Genomic DNA, 19,795 nt, shown 5'->3' with positions numbered 1-19,795 from the left:
GGTTTCTCTATGTAGCCCTGGCTGGCCTCGAACTCAGAAAAACGCCTGCCTCTGCCTCCCAAGTGCTGTGATTAAAGGTGTGTGCCACCATTGTGCAGCGGCAGAGTACCATCTTTAAAACTTGGAAGAAACCTGTCTTCTTAGCCAGGAACACCGTCATTAACTAGATAGTCTTTTTGGTAGGATTAGCGTAACTCCAGTACTTTGATTTCTAGGTAAGTGCAATTTTTTATCCAGATTCTTGAACGACTGGTGTTGGACACAAAAATGGGCCACCAGGATATTTATCAATTATCTAAAATTGATTACCTCACTGTACATTGCTAACATTAAGTCCTGTCAAAGTAGGAAATCTATCAACTTCTCTTGTCAAATCCCTTCTGTCTCCACTTTCCAAGTACTATGATATAAGCCTATGTCACTATGTCTAGCTGAGGTGGCTTCCACTTCATTTACTGAGTCATTAGAAACACAGCATGAGTAAGAAGCGCAGCTCCAAATATTCAGTAATGACTTAACACTGGGAGTCTGGGTTTCACCATCTATACAATAAGTAGAGAACTCTGCCCTAATCCTTTGGTGACTTATAACATTGTGATAAAACAAAACAATTCTGCTCTTAATTTGAAAGTCATTGGGGTTTAAGTCAGCAGGGCTGTATTTCATGGTAGACTTCTGTTACTAGAGTTAGGTCCACAGTCTGTGTCTTAGCTACCCTACCCAGAGAGACTCAGCCACTCATCCTCAATAAGCCAATTAAAAGAACTGATTTATCAAGCTGTGACATGGCCACCTACAATGCTGGTAATCTGCAGGCCAGGTGGACAGAACTCTCTGATGTTCTAGAACAGATAAGTGTTCCAGGCCACCCAGAGACTCATACTGAGAAGACTCTTGAAAATAAAACAACAAAAAGGAATAAAATGAAAAGAGGAAATTACTAATGAAAATTGAAAACAGATTAACATATTTGTTCAGCATGACTGACTTGAAACACAGAATTTTCTCCCTTTTTCTAAGAATTTTAACAGAATTTTAGCTCCTTGCTCTCCTGAAAAGTATTTAGTTAAAACAAATAAATATTTATTATGCACAGAAGTTCTTACCTAGAGGAATGAGTCATTTCTGAAAATTTGATTCCAAAGGAAATTAAATATTCATGGATACCACTATTACACTAGACCAAAACCAAAGGGAGAGATGTGAATGTCTCTTTAGAATATCCAATTCTTACCATCCAGGCATTATACAGGGGTAGTGAGGTACAGACTGAGAGGCTTTGTGGTCTAATTGGAGACTGCCTCATGGGATATGCAGGTTGCTATCACTACAAATCTGTGTAGTTGCCTAGATAAAAAAGAGGGGAAGAACTGGACAGGACTCAACAACCACAGCTGATTGGATACAGAGACTACAGTAGAAGCCAGATGGTGTTCAGGTAAACATCAAGCATTGCACTCCAGAGGGCCTTTACTTCCTCTTCTACATCCAAAGCCCCACTCCACCCCCAATAGTTCATCCACACTGCATAGTTCTTTCTAAATGCCTGACTTCCACAGTTTTAGAGTGACTTCTGTTTGAGGTCTCCTGATTGGGGTTTTTTTTTTATAAATATAAACTTTACATATACCTTTTACTTGGAAAATTAATGGTGAAAGGTTGGGTAGGAACCCTAGTTTGGGATTAAATTTTTCTACAATACCTTAGACATTCTACTACAGCAAATAAATGCACTAATATGAACCCTTAAAATTTTACACCTGAATGAATTATTCCATGGACTTAAAGTGAACTTTGAAATCTAAAACTTATCAATGAAAATCATAGGATTATTTTCCCTATGAGTTTACAGGTACAAACAAAATAGAGACATCATCATACTTGAGCAAATAGTTGACACATGCTAGAGTTCTTCTCAAGAATGAATAACTTTGTTTAACTTAATGTAAGTGGGTTGGCTAAAGACTGTACCAAGCCCATCAGAGTCATAGATTGTTTTAATTGTGAGTTCTTCTAGATCTTAAAAGACTACTGTGACATGCAATCTTTAACAAATTGATCACCTGCTAAAGGTTTTACTCTTACATAAAGATACCACAAAGTGCAAAATTTTACCACATTGACTACATTTATAGGTGTTCCCTGCAGCATGGATTTTTCTCATGATTTCAAAAATGACCAGTACATGAACAAGCTTTACCACATTGCTTACTTTCATGAGGTTTCTTACAAGGTTGTGTCATTTTATACATTAAGTGATAAATGTCACCTGCAAAGGCCTTACCACATTACTCACACAGGGTTTCTCTCTCCAGTGTGTTCTTTTATGTATTCTGAGGTAGATTTTGTGGTCCTTTATATGTTCTAAGATGACTGTGATGTGCAAAGGTTTACCATATTATGTACATTTATAAGGTCTATGTGTGTTTGTGTGTCTATCTGTCCTTGTATCTCGAGTACATGCTCTTGCTGCATTAGATAACCATGCTGAGCATAGGCTTTACCACATTGCTTATATTCAGGTTTCTTAGCAAAATAAATATGTTCATGACAATTAATACTATGATCACATTCATAAGGTTTCTCTCCATGTTCTTTACACATTCTGAAAGGATGGCACTGTAAAAGGTCTTTTTTACATTCATTACCTTTGTAGCTTTTCTTTCCAGTATGTATTCATTTATGTTTTTGGAAATGACCTTGTTTTGAAAAGGCTTTCTCACACTGATTATACTTATAAGGTTTCTCTCCAATATGTCTTCTTTAATGAGTTTAGATTATAATGTTGGGAAAAGTCAAGATCACATGGATTACATACGTATGGTTTCACTCCTATATGAATGCTTCCATGCCTTTTAAGATGACTGTGGTTTGTAAAGGTGTGATCCCGTTGGCTACATTTGTAGGGTTTCTCTCCAGCATGTATACTTTTATATACTTATAGACCAATATGTTGGGAAAACAGCTTTATCACATTTATTACATTTGTAAGGCTTCTCTCCAGTATGAATCCTTTCATGCATGTTAAGACTTCAGGGAAGTAAGAAGCCTTTACCAGTGATTACATATCTAGAATTTCCCTCCACTATGAATTCTTTTATGCGTCTGGAGTCTAATGTGTCATGAAAAGGCTTTATCATATTCATTACATTTGTATGGTCTTTCTCCAGTATGAATTCTCTTATGTATTTGAAGACTACTTTTTTGGGAAAAGGCTTTATCACATTGAGTACATTTGTAGAGTTTCTCTCCTGTATGTGTTCTTCTATGCATCTGGAGATAACAGTGTTAGGAAAAGGCTTTATCACATTCATTACATTTGTAGGGTTTTTCTCCAGTATGAATGCTTTCATGGTTGTGAAGACTCCATCAATGTAAGAAGGCTTTATAACAGTGATTACATTTGTAGGCTTTCTCTCCAGTATGAGTTTTTTTATGTTTCTTGAGACTATCTTTTTGTGAAAACAATTTATAACATTCATCACATTTGTAGGATTTCTCTCCAGTATGAATTCTTTCATGACTTTTAAGATGACAGTCTTTTACAAAAGCTTTACCACACTGATTACATTCATAGGGTTTCTCTCCAATTTGTGTGCTTTTACTTGTTTGGAGACTTATGTAAGGTGCAAAGGCTTCGACACACTGAATAACTTCATGAGGTGTCTTTTCTGTATAAAAACTTTCATGCCTTTGAGCAGGACTGTGAGCATTTAAAGCAAAGGCTTTACCACATTGTGTATATTCAGAGGATTTCTCTGCACTTTGACTTCTTTCATGCCTGAGAAGAAAATTGGGACATTTGAAAGCTTTACCACAATGATGAACACATTTGTCTGTACGATCAATGTCACGATTTGTCTAAATATAAAGAGGAATCAGACCTTAAGATTTTATCACTTTGTTTACATTCATGCTGTTCCCTTGATTATGGGTTGTTTTTCATTTTCAAAGATACCTGAGATTGTATGAGCATTTATTATGCGGCTCAGCTTTACATATTCTTTTTGAATAAAAGGTTTTTCTCACACTTGATAAAAAGTGGAAGAATTCAGACCTTTAACCCACTAACTGTATTCCATTTTTACTCTACCATGCATCATATTATATTTGCAAAATGAACCAGGAGAAATAGGAGCATTTCTTTTTTTCTCTTTTTTTCTTTTCTTTTCTTCTTTTGGTGTTTTGAGACAGGGTTTCTCTGTGTAGCCCTGGCTGTCCTGGAACACACTCTGTAGATCAGGCTAGCCTCAAACTCAGAAATTCGCCTGTCTCTGCCTCCCAAGTGCTGGGACTAAAGGTGTGCGCCACCACTGCCCGGCGACATTGATTTTCTTCCTATGCATTACTCTCAATATGCCAATTTTCCTGGTTCTACAAGGACAGTTAATTAAGAGGAACATAGATTTCAATGCCTTTTGGCCATCTAAAGGCAGTTTTCAGCATTGCTCGAAAAGACAGCATTCCCAAGTTCTATCCAGCACCAAAATCACTTTTTGCTTACCATTTTATTTTTCTAACTTGCTTACTAGAACTGATTAAATCATCAAACCAAAAGTGTTTTAAGAAACAAAGAGGTTATTTGGCTGGTTCTGTCAGACCACATTCTGTTATTTTGGGAGCTCAGGATAGAAACTTAAGCTAGAAATTAAAGCAAAAACCATGGGCGAACGATGTTTCCTGGCCTGTTCTCTTGCTTGGTCACTGGCTCATGTTCACCTGGCTCTCTCATCCAGCCCAGGCCCACTTCCTTAGGGATTCTTCCACACTCAGTGGAAGAGCCTTCACTACTCAATTGTCAGTCTAGACAATGTCTCACAAAGTCAGCAACCAGCCATTCTGATTATGGGAGGCCCTCTAATTGATACTCCCTCAGATGATTGTAGGCTCTGAAATGTTGACAACTTAAGCAGTCAGGAGACAGAGACAATTAATAATATGTGAGAAAGTTTTAATAAAAAATGAAAACCAACTTGTTAACCATATTAGTCACTTTAGTAAAAATCCAACTCTGATGATTATAAGACTAGAAGTCAGATTTTCCAAGAAATGAGGATAGGCAATCCTTTCAGGTCAAGAAGAGAAAGTCTCTTTTTCTAATAGCCAAAGATGCAGTTCTTCTAAAACTAATATGTTTTCCCCTAGGCTGGGGGTCACACAACACACAAATAAAAGACTAATTAAGACATTGAAAAAGAGCAGGCCATTCCCTGGGAGAGGGAATGGCATTAATAAAATACGTTTTGACCCTGCACTTATGTGGAATGGCAGCTGCTGAGACCTGTAACCTGACACACACAGCTGCAGCCAATGAATGGCCTGTGTCTCTAAATTCGAGCTGACTTAACCAAGTCAATGAGACCACACATGTCTACATAGGACAGTACCATAACTGGAAATTGAATATTCACTGGATCAACCCAATATTTCCTAATTGTACATTCACCAATCTTGTGTGTTTATATTAGAATTTATGCATTTGAACACTTGCTAGGTAATTACAAAATCACCCAGTCTGGGTCAATCTGATCCTTCTTCATAACAGTGAACCCTGCAGCTAAGTGCCTTAAACCTGAGTTAGTCTGTGATGCAAGTATTGCCTACCCTGTTTCACTGTGCACTATACACATGACACACTGTTCCTCCTATTCAGGTCTGAGGACAGAAGTCATGCTTCACGTGGAAATAATTTCCCTGTTACTGCAATGCACACTTCATTCCATGACTCAAATGGGTAATTTAAAAACTCTATCATCATACTAGCTCATGTGGAACAATACACTGGGATCAGTGCCAGTGTTCCTGAGGCAACATAGTCTGTGTCAGAAACATTTTTCTAAAGGGATGAATATCCAACTCTTCTAGAATTAATATATCTTCCAGAGAGGAAATCAGGCAACACACAATTAAAATTCTAATTAGGAGAAAAACTCTCTGTAACAATAGTACACATTCAGTTCTGGTTAATGAAGAAAGAGGAACCAGGCCAGAAGAGAGTTTTGCATTCCATGTACGCTGTCTCCCTTATGTGTCTTTTAGGTTGACACCATAGGTTACAGTGTGAACAATTTTCAAATGGTGTGGAGACTACTTGCCTTAGCTACTTGGCAGATGGGAGGTTTACATAGCAAAGATATTCCAGAATTATTTCTTAAGTATACCAGTACCCTGAAACAGCAGGTCATTCTGCAATAAAAGAGTTCTATGAGGAAGGTCACAGAGGAAACAAAGATAGGAAAAGTAGAAGGTAGAAAGTTTAAAATTTGTATTAAGATGGCCAGGAGCTAAGGCTTATGCTAAGTAACTATCTTAAGAATAGTAGCATTTACACTACTTATAAGAAGAAAATGGATAGAAAATGGATACTTCCATTAAGAAACTTAATACCATAGGGGCTGGAGAGATGACTCAGCTGTTAAGAGCACTGACTGCTCTTCCAGAGGTCCTGAGTTCAATTACCAGCAACCACATCATGGCTCACAATCATCTATAATGAATGCAATACCCTCTTCTGGTGTGTCTAAAGACAGTGACAGTATACTCAGATACATAAAATAAATAAATAAATAAATAAATAAATAAATAAATAAATCTTTGTTTTGTTTTGTTTTTTGAGACAGGGTTTCTCTGTGTAGCCCTGGCTGTCCTGGAACTCACTCGGTAGACCAGGCTGGCCTCGAACTCAGAAATCTGCCTGCCTCTGCCTCCCAAGTGCTGGGACTAAAGATTGCACCACCAACGCCCGGCTAATAAATAAATCTTTGGAAAAAAAAAAGAAACTACCATAGTATTGGACAAACTAAGGAGGAATCTAACCAAACAATGCTACTCAATTGAAGCACAGGATATCCACCAAAACTGCTGATCATGCCTACTGTGGTCTTGGAACTGATACAAATAAACTCTATGAGGTAGGAAGTGCTGGATTCTCAGAATCTGAGGCAATTCCTCTCCAAAAAGCCTGTCCCTAGACCTGTCCCAGCACTCCAAGTCATATGCCTGCTTTTAGGAAAGGAGATTTGTGTTTTTACCAATACCTCATGGTCTTCGGGAAAGCCTGTAAACTTGCGAGCTTCTTAGAAACCTGGTCTTTGATCTGGGGAAGGGCCTTGTGGCTGGTTGTTAATCAGGGTTGTCTCCTTTGTCTTGATCTGGAGCCACATTTCTGGACAATCCTGGTGAACAAACATGTGTATCCTAGCATACCAATTTCTAAGAGACCTGGCTAGCCTACTACTTACCTGTAATGTGGTTTAGAGGCAATCTTCCCTCTAGTAAATTCTTTGTGGTGTGACTTACTATTTCCTAAGCGTTGAAAAATCCATTACATCATCCATTCTACTCTTCTCAGTACAGCTTAATATCGGAGTGCTGCCCAGCTCATGACAAGAGAACTTTCCTTAGGGTTACAGTGTCCTGAAGGCACACAGAATAGAGTTGCAATGCCCTGGATTGTAGTCTAGGAACTTTGAAAGTGGTATAGTCACAGCCCAGAAAGGGACGGGACAAAAGGAAGTAGATAACTTTGCTGCTTTGACAGTACTTAATATTACAAATGAACAGTGAGGTAATCAATTTTAGATGATTGACTGGTAAAGTTTTGGGTTCACACACTAGGCCATCAGGAATCTGAATAAAAATTTTGACTTACTGTGAAACCAAGATAATACACTAGTCCTAAAAGATCTAGGTAATACAATGTGGCCCATCTACTCAGAGAAGAAGGGAGGGGGAGCTGAAGGAAGAATTATGAGAGAGGTGACAGGGAGGATGGCAGTGAGCAGGATGTAAACTGACTAAACAAAAAGAAATCGATTTATTAAAAAGCAGGGCAGTACTTTTATAGTCAAACTCAAGGCTTAAGTACGATAGCATGTGCTTACAGAGGTAGAATCTTTTTCAGTTAGTAACTTAGTTCACTATCTCCCAGTTATCAGAACATACCAGGAACACTGGAAACCATCTGTGATGTGGAAATCACAAGACGATAAAGAACAAGTCAAAAAAAAGAAGGTGACTTTTAACTTGGAATCAAATTTTAACATTAAGATTAATTGGTAAAAGAAAGAAAAACTGGAATCTGAAAGCCTATCACAAATACAATTCTGCTAATTTCCTTGGTATGAGACAGGGTCTGATTTAGATGCCCAGCTGACTTTGATTCACTAATTACACCATACTGTATAAAACATATTAAAAGTATGATAGATAGCAGTATGTATTTAATCATGCACCTCTGGGCAAATATTCCTAGCATCAGAATCTTCTACAGAAGAGAGACCTGAGAAGCCATCTGACATTGTTCTCTTTATTGGGAAAGGAGAATGCATATGTACCAATTCTGAAAAAGTACAGAATGTTAGAGAGAATGGCATAAGACACAGACAGTTTAACTTCCCCCACTATGTTCAATGTTAGCTTCTAAAACCTAACACACAGCTGAAGCTAATTGCAGGCTTCTCAACCCTCTGAGCTGAAGTAACTGTGCAACTGGATTGGACACATCTGCAAAGGAGTCCCATCTAGTTGAAAATTCAATGTACATTGGATCAACCTACCCTCCCAAAGGTGTATGAATTTGTATATGAATTTATGTGAGTTTATCCATATTTGCTTGTGTAAAAGTCTTTCCTTCTGTGAGGGTGACTCTCTTCTCTTGGTTCAATAAAGTTTATTGGTCCAGACTCCCCCTGAACCCTAACAAGTGAGAGACATCTGGACAAGAGGAAAAAGGCTCTAGCAACTAATTCTTTACTTAATTACCCGATTCCCTTTTCTTAGAAACATTTTCTGGGAAACTTTTTAGAAGGACTTAGAAACAAAGATTAAAATGACATTTCAAAGTGTCTCACGTTTCTTCCTGTGACTTCAACTAGCAGGCTGGAAGTTAGAGCAGCCCAGTTTCTGTGGAGAAAAGGCTACTTATTAATCCCTGCTGTTTTAAGATGAGGTGCTAAATACCAGAGGTTGCACCTTCTGGCCTGGCCTCAGAGGATCTTGGGCAGGTCAGTTACAGCTGCAAAGTCACTTAGACTTAAGATAGTTAAATGTCTTAATACTAAACAACAACCCTAAATATCTCTGAAGACCAAGTCTTGCCCCGGCAGACCACTCTTCCCATTCTGCTGACTCAAGAGCTATGTAGAAGAAAAGCCAGGGCTGGACCCCTGCATCTCACCACCCAGACTCCGGGTGCTTATCCCTCTGCCTATTCAGGTTACAGGAAGTGGTCTCCTGATCACCAAGTCGCCACTTTGCAGACTGATGGCCCTCTTCTTAGGCACAAGGCAGCAGAGATCAAAACACATCAGACCAATCATTCAAGCCTGCTCAGCAACTTAGATGAACCAATAGGGGAACCAACGCACCGGAAAGAACACCCTACTTCTCCTGGAGGGCCTGCCTGGAGGCCCTCACTGGCTAGTGAATCTTGAGTGACATGAGCACCTCCTTTAGGTTTAGAGTGTCCTGAAGGCTCACAGCATAGAGATTCCTGACCCAGGATTCTAGTCCAGGAGCTGACCCTGTTCACATCTGCAAGATTTTTGTTTCATTCCTGTCCTCTAATAGTCTATCTTTCTGTCTTTCAGAATGAAGCAGGAATTTCTTCTTCCAGCTCCTCCACAGCTGCTGCCGCCCTTCCTCCTCCTCCTCACCCTGCCCCCTCCTCTTCTGAGGAATCACAGTAAGTTATTCAACTTGGAGGAGAGTAAACTATAGGTTCCAATGATATTAACAATTAAAGAGAGATTTTATGACACAAAATGTGATGTTTGTTTCTCTGATTTTATACTGACTTCAGGAAAATTGCAGCTAACATTCAACTGCTACATATAAGACTCGAAACAATCCTGGTAGAGAAGCAGGGAATAGGTGTCAATCACTATGGAGCACTATTGTTAGCCAGCACATCTTCCTCAGAGGGTAAGTGAAAAAACTTATCTGTATTAGTAATGGTTTTCCAGATGAACAGAACTCTTAGCGTGGAACTCTCTATGTGTGCAGAAAGTGGATATATACTCTGGCTTACAAAATGTGCTCCAACTAGTAAAACAAAGGCTGTGGACCAACGGAAAGTTGAAGAATACTGGAGTACCTCTATATCTCAACTAATCTTCAGTGTAGAACACAATTCCAAAGAAGGAGTCTCTAATGCCAGAGAAATAGAATGACCTTGTTAGCCAGCATGTGACAAGGAGAGAAAGAGAAAGAACTTCCATCTTCAATACCCTTTACATACATAAGCTCTCACCAGAAGCTGTGGCCCAGATTAACTTTTATTGTCAATAAAAACCTGCAGATTTAAGAATTTTCCCCTCTTAAATGTTGCAAATAATAAAAATCCCTCACAGTGCCCATCTGTTAGGTTTTAGGTAACTGAACACGTGTAACTACAGTAATTTGAATAAGTTGCATTAGTGTCAACAATAGTTGACAATAGGTTCAGTTCTTTATCCAGATTCTTAATTGCCTGGTCTGTGGACCAGAGTAATGGCCAGTCAAGGTGATTTTCGATATGGAAAATTGATGACCTCACTACACACTGATAATATCAAGTACTGCCAAATGGGAAACTTTCACCCTCAAAGCCCAGCCTGGAAAATATGCAGTACTGTCTTCTCCTCTTGTGGCCTTAGAGACAGCATTAGATGTTCAAAGCAATTCTCAATTACAAAGTATGAGCCAGCCTGGGCTTCAGGAGACCTTGTCCTAAGCAGCACTTGTAAAATCGGAAAAGAAATTCTTATACCTGGGAAACATCACAGAATGGAAACAAGTAAGAAATCAGAGCAGTGCTGCATTTAAAAAGAACCAGTGATTGACTTTTTACAAACATAAGTATAAGTGAAAAAACATATAGCCATTCTGACTTTTAAAAAGAGCAGACCATTTCCTGGTAGAAGAAATACCATTTTTCAAATACTGTTTAAACTAGCCTTTATGTGGATTGTTGGCTGCTGAGACCTGTAACTTGACACACAGCTACAGCCAATGAAGGCCTGTGTTCCACATTTCTGAGCTGATTTAACCATGTCAATGAGGATTGCACATATCTCCATAGGACACTAACCTAACTGCAATTTGAGTATTCATTGGCTTAACTAATATCACAAATCATATACCCACCAATCTAGTCTGTTTTCATTCACCCAGCATGAATTAATACATGCTGCAATATTACAAAATTACCTCCCTGCCAGCATCAGGTCCTTTTTCATTATGGCAACTCCAGCAGCTGATTGCCTATCCTGTTTCCCCTAGTACTGTACACAATAAACTTCTTCCTATTCTGATGTGAATACAGAAGCTATGCACCTCATGGAAATCTTTTCTTCGTGATGCAAAAAACAGTTGATTACATGACTCATGTGCAATTTAAAATACAGTGGTGGTACAGATGTAAACTTAAGAATTTACTTGGTTTAAACAGTAGGATGGCAATGTTACTGCTCTGGGAAATAACAGAGTGGAATGAGGGCTACGTGACTCACCCTGGAAAACCTTTTCTCAGAAATAATTTTCTAAAAGTCTGAATGTACAGCAGGTATAGAATTATCAACCTTTCCCAGGAACAGATCACTCATTCACCTCTGACTAATGACCAAAGAAGAGCCAGCCTAGAACAAAGTTTTAGTTCCAAATATATTGTCATCCATAAGTCTCTTTTAGCTTCTGGCCCCAAGTTACATTCTAAACAATTTAAATGGGGACAGGATGTTACAAGTTCACTCACTGAGGCAGATAGAGACTTAAAGAGCAAAACTACCTTCTAGTCCATGATGTATGATTTAAAGAAGATTGATGCATCAATGCCACAACTCTACCATATACAATGAACAGAGACTACAGATACAGAAAATATCATGGAAACATCACCTAACAGCACTGTGGTTACTGTTCTTACACAAACAGGCCTGTTGAGCTAGTCTAACCTAAGAATAAGGCTGCTTTTCTTTCTCAGCAACATGGTTCAGAAGAAGGCCAAAGCTGCTGGCCTGTAGGACCCCAAAGAAGTGCATCCTGAATGTTGTGTGTGTCAAGGCTGTAACATCCCTGTAGAAGAACCCATATTTTATACTTTATTTTTATTTTATGTATGTGAGTGTTTTGCTGGCACATGTCTGTGCGTAGTACCTACAATGGTCAGAAGAGGGCATTAAGATCCCTTGGGATTGCAGTTACAGCAGCTGGTTTAATGCCATGTGGTTTCTGGGAATGCAACCTGTGTCATCATCTGTAACAGCATCCAATGCTCATAACTCAACTATCTCTGTATTTATTATATTTTTCATTAAAAATTAATTTTTATGCATTTGAATCAGAATATAGTAGATCACGTCCTGTAACCTTTTTACATTTCTCTAATATATATTCCCAATAATGACAAATGAGGTGGGAGGTTTGGTAAAAACATGCTAGCCTAGTGTGCCTTGTCCAGCAGGGCAATGAACAGGGTCTGGAAAGATCACATGAAAGAGAGAATAGGGTAAAAGATGAGTATGCAAATAACAGCGAATTGTCTGATTAAACAGATGATTTTATTATTTTTCCACACAGGGGTTATATACACATAGAGGCAGGATGTGGGGAAGGGGCTGACCCAGGAGTATAGGTGATCTCAGGGGGAGTACAGATATCTTCCAGAACAGGGTATCAGCTGGATGAAAGTTCAGGGAACAGGTCACTATGACTCTGTCTATGATTCACTTGTTTCTATCTAAGGTGGTACCAAGGCCACCCATCCACAAGACCTATGACTACTTGTTCTTATCCAAGTTGGCAAAATTCCACTAAGGTGACTTGCCTACAAGGTCTATAGTTATTTGTTCTGTGTTTTTCCACAGAGACAAAGACATTGTGTTAGCAGGCCTGTATGTCTGACTCAGGCCTTTTTTAGGCCTTCACTGTATAAGCAAGGCTGCCCCTGACACTAGTAAGTTAACTTCATTTACTTAGCTATATACAAAATACCTATTTACAAGTTTGAATGTACAACTAAACTGCTGGCTGCAAAGAAATCTCCTTCATCTATGCCCTTTAACATAGATAGTCTACCTTTCTCTTGAGCTCATTGAAATCCATGAGGGCTCCTTTGCTCTCTTTCCTCAAATCCTGTCTCATCTCTGTCCTGCAATTTCTTACCTCTCTGCTTCCACAGTGCTCTTCTAAGCCAAGAGATAGAGATGGAGTCCAAAGAGAGTGCCGACCAGGAGAACTCCCAATATATTTCTGTTACAAATGAAAGCTCTGTCTCCCTCACGACACCCTTGGCAGGCTGCAGCAGGACAGTTCCCAGTGGTAGTGGTTGTGGGAGGATCCAAGCCAAGTCTGTAGGCAGCTAAAACTTTTCACCTTTACTGAAGAGCATCTCAATGCCATCCAAGCTGACTTTGCCTCAAGTCATCCAACAAAGATCACAAGACTCCCGTCAAAAAATTTGCCTTAAAATAGGCAGAAAATTTCCATTCTTTAGCATTTTTGTCTACTGAGACTTTCGGAGAAACACATAAACTATATCTTTATAGGAAACACCTAGCTACATTTGAAAAGGCAATATTTTCCTAAGCTTGGATATTTCACTACCAATTATGTTTTCTGTGAACCATAATCAAATATCCTTAAACAATTTACCCACTTACTTCTCCCCTCTCAATCCTAAATTCTTCTCTGCCAATATCTTTCTTGTTACATATGTGTGACTATGAAGACTCAAATACATAAATAAAACTTGCTGACTGCATTTTGATTGGTTGTTTGAATGTGGTTCAAGGACTGCCCATGTTGCATTGATTAGCCAAATAGGGACCTCATTGCCTGGGGCTAATTCTCCTACTAGAGAGTTCCACTCTTTTTTTTTTTTTTTAAGGTTTTTCGAGACAGGATTTCTCTGTGTAGCCCTGGCTGTCCTGGAACTCACTCTGTAGAACTCAGAAATCCGCCTACCTCTGCCTCCCAAGTGCTGGGACTAAAGGCGTGCACCACCACCGCCTGGCAAGAGTTCCACTCTTAATAAGCAATAGGACTTCGGGAGCACAAATCATCCACAGATCAGTAGGAAAATAAGGTAAGCCCCCTCCTCTGTGAAGTAGATAAAGTACCACATTGAATCCAAAAGGTGCAAGTGGATTATTTTATTTACCTAGTGAGATTTTGCTATTAATGGTGGCAAACCACCCCTACCTTTCAAATAGAGGTAGATGTCACAAAAATTCCCTAGAATGATTATCCTACACTTTTCCCGTACTCCTCTCAAAGACTTCCAGGTACTAGAAAAAAAGTATTCAACATGTGAGCAATGGGGGACATTCCCATTTAAACACCACATTTTGCTTCAACTCCTGCCTCTTCCTGTACCACACTCTTCCATGACATTCAATGAGACTGTTATGTTTCCAACATTCAATACTAAGAATAAACCATATTATTCCACAGAGTCAAATCATATTGAAGATGGAACAGACCAAAGCAAGTCCCAATCCAGCAGGCAAACATGAACTCATGACATTCATTGTTCAGCTTCTTGAGAATATGATGAAATTGCCTAGACTACAAAGTCCTTAGGTCTCCCTAGTCTTCCAACTCTGTCACTGAAGCACGCGTAGCCTCACTTTTGTGCCAACTCCACTACATGCTTGCAGCTCTTTTTAAAGCTGCTCCTCTTGTCCCAAATACCTTGTATATGGTATTATATTTTATATTATTGAAAGTGGGTAAGAGGGCTGGAGAGATCTTTCAGGTGATAAGAGCACTAACTGTAGAACCAGGCTTCATTCCTAGCATTTACATGGCAGCTCACAATGATCTATAATACAGTTCCAGAAAAACTTACTGTCTATATAGTTACATATGAGCTGCCAGCTGGTATGTTCTTGGGTATTTCCATAAATGAGAGCTTTTCTGTATGGCTGGACATATAGAATCAGAAATTAATGGTTTAAAAATACACTTCTAAGCTGGGCAGTGGTGGTGCATGCCTTTAATCCCAGTGCTTGGGAGGGAGAGGCAGGTGGACTTCTGAGTTGGAGGGAAGCCTGGTCTACAGAGTAAATTCCAGGCCAGCCAGGGCTATACAGAGAAACCCTGTCTTGAAACCACCTACACACACACACACAGACACACAGACACACACACACACACACACACACACATATATATACTCCTATACTACAAAGGAAAAAGCCAAAGCTGTTTGAGTTACTTTTTCAATCAGTAAGCAACATCATGTAATGTAAAGAATCCAATATATATTCTAGTCTATGATTTCAGGGACAATACATCAACAGGGTCTTAGTCTGGGAAGTTTGTATCTATGAAGAAATTGTTGCAGTCTTCCAGAGCATGTCTTCTTCTTCAAGCAAAGAACAAGGAACATCGTATGTACATTCTATTCCATACCTATAGTTCATTTCAGCCATCAATTTGCTTCATAGATGGGAAGTCCTACAGCCAAACATGAGTCATATTCAGACAGTAACTGTTGTTCAAGCAAACAGAGTCAATGAATCACAAGACAATGAAGGGTCTATAGGAGGATTTAGAAGCAGAAGACAGATGGTGGAAGTGTCATAAGTATAATCACAAAATACTGTTTAAAAGTTGAAGTGGGCTTTATGGTCATGTGTTCCAGAGAGGAATGATTTGTATTCGCGCACTCCAAGTATTACTCATGTCTATTCTCTTAGGAGTATCATCTTAAAACTTGAAAAAAATACACTTGTGTTAGGCAGGGTCATATCATATTGCCTAGGTATTATTTTGGAAGAATTAATGTAACTACAGAAATTTGGTTTCACAGTGCAAGGTATAGAAAGTTTTTATGACCCCTTGCAGACTGAGCAGAACCAAGAATGCAGATCAGCTGGTTCAAGAGCTCTTAGTTGCAGGAACTTAGGTGACCACATAACAATGAATGTCAGCTGGTTCATGAGCTCTGGGCTCCAGGAACTGTCTAACCCTAAAGTAGATGATGGAACAAAGTTACATTCTTGAGAAAAATAAGTACAGGATTTTTCCCACTCCCCACCCTGGTTTATAGCTAACTGAATAATGGGTTGGGGCTTTCCACTACTTTTATGATATGGGCTGGAACTTCCCACTGTGTTTCATGATGATTGTTCTTTGGTTTCCCCCTCACCCCCCTGATTCATGATTTTTCGCTTTAAATACCCTCCACTCCCAAGCCTTTAGGTCAACACTTCTCTTGTGAGTCTCGACCTCAGCTCACTGATCCCCAAATAAAGCCTTTTACAGTTGCATCAAGATAGGTGTCTCATGAGTCATTAGGTGGCTGTAATATCCTATGGCTTGAGTGGGGGTTTCCCCTATCCAGTGGCCTTTCAACAGAAAGTTCAATTTGATGTTTACATTCATAGTTACATGGTGTTGGACCCCAGAATGGGCGACTCAGTACATATTTCAATCATTTAAACATATTACCTCAATGTTCGTTGTTAATCTTGAGTACCATCAAAGCAGGAAAGTTATCAACTTATTTTGTCCCAACCCTTTCTGGGCTGTGACTACACAAGTTTCAAAGTTGGTTTTAAACTCAATCTTACACAGGTGCAGCTTCATTTGAAAGTCTCAACAAAAAACAGAAGTAAGAGGACAATCATTTGTGGTCTATTTTTTGTTTCAGTGAACAGTCAAGGCAAAGCATGGGAGAGTTGAAGGACTAACTTCTCAGCATGTGACAGCAGAGACAGGATTGGATGTCCAAATTAATTCTAAATTATAAAGTATGAGCCAGACTGTGGTAAGAAGACATTGCTCTAAGCAGAATTAAATAATCAACAGCACTTGTGAAACATGAAAAGAAATTTTTAATGACTGGGAAGTTTTAGAGAATGAATACAATTAAGAGAGAATAGCAGAGATGCATTTAAAGGAAATCACACTTAAAAGCTGAAATCAATTATTGACTCTTTAAAAAGATAAATATCACTGAAAAATCTCCACATATCTATATCACTTTAAAAAAAGTAGATCATTTCCTGGTAGAGTGAATGGTATTAAGAAGATAGAATTTAAAAATTAAAAAAAAGAAAACAAAAGAAGATAGGATTTGACCTCGCCCCTATGAGGAATGTTAGCTGCTGAGATATGGAAACTAGCAAGTACAGCTAAAATCAATGTACTGTTTTTCAACCTTCTGAGCTGAAGTAAATTTGCAAGCAGATTAGCGATATACATGCAAAAGTGCCCTCTAGTGGGAAGTTCAATACTTATTAGATCAAGCTACCCTTTACAATTTGTATGCCTACCAGTCTGGTCTGTTTTCTTTTACATGATATGAATTAATACATGCAGGGAGATTACAAAACAACTCATTCTAGCACAACCAAGTACTTCTACATAATGATGATACTTTCAGTTTTTTGGTTGCCCTATTTGTCTCCACAAATAACACAAAGATCTTGTCCTCCTACTCTGATCTGAAGGTAGAAGCCAAGCTCCTCCACATGCAAATCCTTTTCCTCTTACTGCAATGGGAAGTTGACTATATGACTCCAACAGGTAATTTTAAAACTGAGTGGTGATGCAGGCAGCTCATTTAAGAATTTAGCTAGCTTAATCAAGAAGACAATATGTTATTGCCCTCATGAGTAACAAGTGGGATCAAGGCATTGGAGTGTATCTGTGAGAGCTTTTCTCAGAAACATCTCTCTAGGCTAGAAGTACAGCTGCTCTAGCAATGTGTTTCATAAGGAAACCATTGCATAAAACTAAACAATTATTTTAAAAAATATCTTTAGAAAAGAGTGTATTGAGCTCAAAGAAAAACAAGCCAAGAATAGATTTTGCATTTCATATCTGCTATTATTCTTAATTCTTGTATAAATTTTAGGCCCTAGGTTATCCTTTGAACTACATAATTGGGAAAAGGAATTTGTAAGTCTAGCCACTGAGGCAGATGGAGGTTTACAGCACAAATCTACCTTTTAGATCATGAAGTATGATTTCAAAGATAGAGTTAAAAGACATATCAATACCACCATTCTCACACATAAAAAGGACTCAGAACACATACAGAATACACCATGAAGAAGTCACCTAACAGTACTGTGATTACTGCTCTTACATGAACAGCTCTGCTGAGCTACTCTAACCTCAAAGTAAAGCAGCTTTTCCTCCTGAGCAAGCTGGTTCAGAGAAAGGCAATAGATGTATCAATGCAGAACATTTCAATTATCCCCGACTGCTCTCTCTTTCAGGGCAGTGACTTCACTGTGGAGAATTCCAATTTTCTGAGCTATTCTTTTTAAATTTAATTTAATTTTATTTAATATTTTATTGGATATTATTTTTATTTACATTTCAAATGTGATCGCTTTACCCGCTCCACTCCCCTCTGAATACTCCCTATACCATCACTCCTTCTATGTGTCTATGAGGGTATTCCCACACCTACTAGCTCACTCCCACCTCTGCTCCCTCGAATTCCCCTACACTGGGGCATGGAGCCTTGACAGGACCAAGGGACTCTCCTCCCATTGATGCCTGACAAGGCCATCCTCTGCTACATATGCAGCTGGAGCCTTGGGTTCCTCCATGTGTACTCATTGGCTGGTGGTCAAGTCCCTGGGAACTCTGGGAGTCCTGGTTAGTTGATATTATTGTTCTTCCTATGTGTTTGCAAACCCCTTCAGCTCCTTCAGTCCTTTCTCTAACTCCCCCATTGGGGACACCATTGGGGTTCGCATTCTCAGTCCAATGGTTGGCTGCAAGCATCCCCTCTTATTTGTCAGGCTGTGGTACAGCCTCTCAGGAGACAGCAACATCAATCTAATGTCAGCATGCATTTCTTGGTATCCATAGTTGCTGGAAGCCAAACCCAGGAAATTACCTACTGTTCTGGGAAACCTAGTCTCAGGTCCCAGGAACTTAAAGAACGTCTGGCATTTCCTGGGAGCGGGTTACAACAATGGGATGGTCTAGGACAATAAGCATATGACAATGGGATGATCTAGGGCAATATGCATTCAATAGTGGGATAACCCTAAGCAATGACCCTCACCCAAACTTCCGGGTTTGCTGTGTCTTTATAACCTGAACCCAAAATTAAAGTTTCAGAACTTGATCAGAACTCCATCCAGACTTGCTCTCATTTCTTGTGTCTCTTGTCCCTTTATTCTTTCACCCCTTCCCTAAGGTCTCGTAGCATCCCGCGGGCCAGAGCAGTTGGCCACCGATGTGTGCCCTTTGGGTTAGGATCCGATCGAAAGATCGAACGTTGCTTCCACAGGGATATCCCACACACATAGAACTGACTCTTCTCTGGAGAGAAGAGAGAAAATTCACATTGTGATCACCACAGAGTCACCTGCCTGTGAGATTGATCCGGTAAAGGTGAGAAAAAGCAATGCAATCATTGGGACAAGCATTAAGCAAACACGATTTGCATATAAAGGGTCTCAAGGAGTCCCTCAAGGAACAAGGAGTAAGGGTTAAGAAAAAAAATTCATTGGTGATGTTTCCCCAACAAGAGACTATTGATGAAAAAAACGCTACACCTCCTAAGCAGGAAATAAAAAGATTAAACGTTGAAGATGAGGGAGAGGAAGGGCTAACTAAAGCAGTTGTCTGATCTCTGGTCATGTTAACAAAAGAAAAGGAAAAGAAAAGACTATTTTAGAGCCCTCCTGGGAGCAGAAAAAAATCAGGAGATGTCCTGTATTTTTTTCTGGCTCATACAGGAGAGATCCTCAGTTCTGCTTTCTCTATCTATTGTCTGTCCTTGGAGCTCCAATCTGTCCAATGTGTGCCAAATGTCTGTTTTTGTTTCAGGGAGGGA

General features: G+C 39.3%; 1 pseudogene; it reads right to left on the bottom strand.

Moving 5' to 3' along the window:
* Nucleotides 1-2,364: 2,364 nt before the first annotated feature.
* Nucleotides 2,365-19,795, bottom strand: part of LOC114632743 — a 46,792-nt pseudogene continuing 29,361 nt past the window's right edge.

Source organism: Grammomys surdaster, unplaced genomic scaffold (assembly GCF_004785775.1).
Source record: "Grammomys surdaster isolate TR1022 unplaced genomic scaffold, NIH_TR_1.0 414, whole genome shotgun sequence".
In the NCBI taxonomy this organism is placed as follows: Eukaryota; Metazoa; Chordata; class Mammalia; order Rodentia; family Muridae; genus Grammomys; species Grammomys surdaster.
The sequence above is the reverse complement of the archived record's forward strand: the minus strand, read 5'-3'. Positions and strand labels throughout refer to the sequence as shown.